This window comes from Pteropus medius, unplaced genomic scaffold (genome assembly GCF_902729225.1).
Source record: "Pteropus medius unplaced genomic scaffold, Ma_sr-lr_union100, whole genome shotgun sequence".
Taxonomy (NCBI): domain Eukaryota; kingdom Metazoa; phylum Chordata; class Mammalia; order Chiroptera; family Pteropodidae; genus Pteropus; species Pteropus medius.
Window position 1 is genome coordinate 8,855 of NW_024355220.1, and position 2,458 is coordinate 11,312.

The 2,458-nt window shown below is 49.9% G+C and overlaps 1 long non-coding RNA gene across 1 annotated transcript; it reads left to right on the plus strand.

The window, feature by feature from the left end:
• Positions 1–856: 856 nt before the first annotated feature.
• Positions 857–2,034, plus strand: LOC120599463 (uncharacterized). The gene is made up of 2 exons (XR_005651909.1): positions 857–925; positions 1,217–2,034. It is a non-coding gene; the product is annotated as an uncharacterized LOC120599463 (long non-coding RNA).
• The last annotated feature ends 424 nt before the right edge of the window (positions 2,035–2,458 follow it).

A 2,458-nucleotide genomic window follows, 5' to 3' on the forward strand; every position in this document is an offset into this window, starting at 1 on the left:
TTGCTGTAACTTTTAAAGAAAGAGATTTAAAGAAATAGGAGACAACCGAACAATGGATAGTAAATGGAGCTTTTCAGATGACACGTTAAAAATAAATGAGTTACCTTTCATCCGAAGAGCAGAGCGCTGTCCGGCCGTATCCTCGTTCGTAACCTGTTTGATCAAAGATCACTATAATCTCTTCAATTATGCTGGGGTTGTTTTTTTTTTCTTTTCCTTTTCTTGGCGAATCACAGTTCAAAAGCTATCTAAGGAGGTGAGCTTGGTCTCATTTCCGACATTAGCAGGGGACCTCCTGCGTTTGCGGCGGTACGTGAAGGGGCCAGGCCAGATGCCGGGTGAGCTTGCTTCTGACTCTGGAATTGAATCTCTGGACAAGCCAGAGTCATGTCTGTGGACTGCTGTAATTGATGGAACTAATCAGTTGGGCCTCGAGAACGGGACCGATGCTCTCTCAAAGCATGTCGTGCCCATCATAAAGTCAAGATCACACAGCTGGCTGTTTATGAGCACAATTGCTAGGAGGGGCCGACTGAAAAGAACAATCTGCAGTTTTTCTTTCGTGTCCGACACCAGTCTCTTCTGTCACCGTGTCGGACACGAAAGGTAGAGAAACGCCTCTTACCATACGCTTTTGCATCACGACTCACCGTACGGCTTCCTGCCCGCTTAATCCTCTCTCTGTTTTCCTTCAAGAAGCCATTATGGTCATAGCCCTAGTCTCGAAGGCATCGTGACCAAGAGTTTCCGTTGCTGCCCATTTATTTCATAGTATCCCGCTAATTTACAGTCTTGATATCCAAAGCCGCCGACGTGCTTGTTTTTCGTTTTGGTTTTTATAGTTTTCACGAGCTGCGCTCATTTCCCCGGAAAGCTTCACGTCGGCATTGGCGAAGCTCGGAAGAGCTCCGGTTCGATCCCAAAGGTAAGATCAAGTAACGACGATCTGAAATGATAGGAAATTGAAAGCTGCTGTTTCGGTAGAGCGTTGCTTCCTGTTATTCCATACAAAGGAGCAGAGAGGGCAGTGATAATCGGGGACGTGTGGGGGAGGAAGAGGAAGTGGGTCGCGCGCGGCTCACTCCAGTTCGGATCGACGGAAGCTTCACGCTGGGCGGGCGGGGCCCGGAAGATGGGGAGCTACGTGGTGAGCAAGCTCCATGCAGATTTAAATTCCATTCCATTTCCCGTTCCCTCCACCTCCACATGGAAGCAGCTCAGTCATCCTCACCGGGAATTGAGAGGTCAGGAGTTCCCTTCCTCCATCCTGCCCCTGGCCCGTGGATAGGGACCATTCCACGGAGGAAAGGTGGAGAGTCCTTGGAAGGATATCGCCCCGTCCCCAGCCGACTCCCAGGACGGAGGTTCCACGATGGGAGAGGCGAGCCAAGAAGACTAGAGGCAGTCTACAGGAGAAGAATGTTCAGCTCTGTAGCTCTTGCCAGAGACTCTGCCTCTCCCGTAGACAGTTTCCATGGGCCCCCTTAGTGTGGAGAAGTTCAAGGCCATTTCAAGTGACGTCTGTTCCTTTGGGCACGCAGGCATAGGTTTATCGCTCTCGATTAATGCAGAGCGTCACTCACTAGTCTATCTCGGCCAAAACCTGTGGACCCAGCTGGCCTGTGGCCATCTCGAGGACGTTGTCTAACGATCGGTGAGCCGCCTCCTTTGTTTAGCACCAGATCCCAAGAGATCATGGAGCGAGCCAGTCCAAGGAGAGCCCTGCGAGAATGATGTCGTCATCCCAGGGTGACTGCGCCCCACCTACGGCTGCACCCGAGGAAGGATCTCACAGAGGTGGAAATCGGTGTCACGAAGGGAGCGGAACCAGGACCCCAAGTGTAAGCAAGCAGGCAGGCCAGCAACAGGAACGGGCCTACGAAAGGGAGACGGGGCCACTCTGGAGACCGATTCCAATATAAGTCTTAGAAAGTGACATCGAGGCAAACAGACACTGCCTTGGAGAGTGCCAACTGAATCGATGTCCTTTTGTTTGCTTGTCGTATAATGGCTACTTTTATAGAGCAGCATGGCCCATACAAAGAACCCAACACAGGAACAAAGCGGGAAACAGACAGAAATTCCGGAGGTAGAAGACAACATCCCATCACGTGGACAATACCAATATGAGTATGTTCAAAGAATAAAAGGAACGGATTGTGGCACTTTTCCCGAAGAAGTACGAAAAGCGGAGAGGTAGGAAGTCTCTTAGGTAACAGCCAAAGAAATGAGAGAAATACTGTTTAGTGAAAGAACACACAATTTGAATCACAAGGCTCCACAGCACATATCCAGTGTTCAACAAGCCTTCCAGATTTATGGAGTCAGTAAAGTAATAATACATCTCAAACAAATCAAGCCACCGCTTACGAGAAACCGAGATTACAGCATCTTCGTAGGAGGCGCTGAAAAGAGAAGTGAGGAGGGCATTCCTCTCTGCCTGATTGTGCGCGAGAAG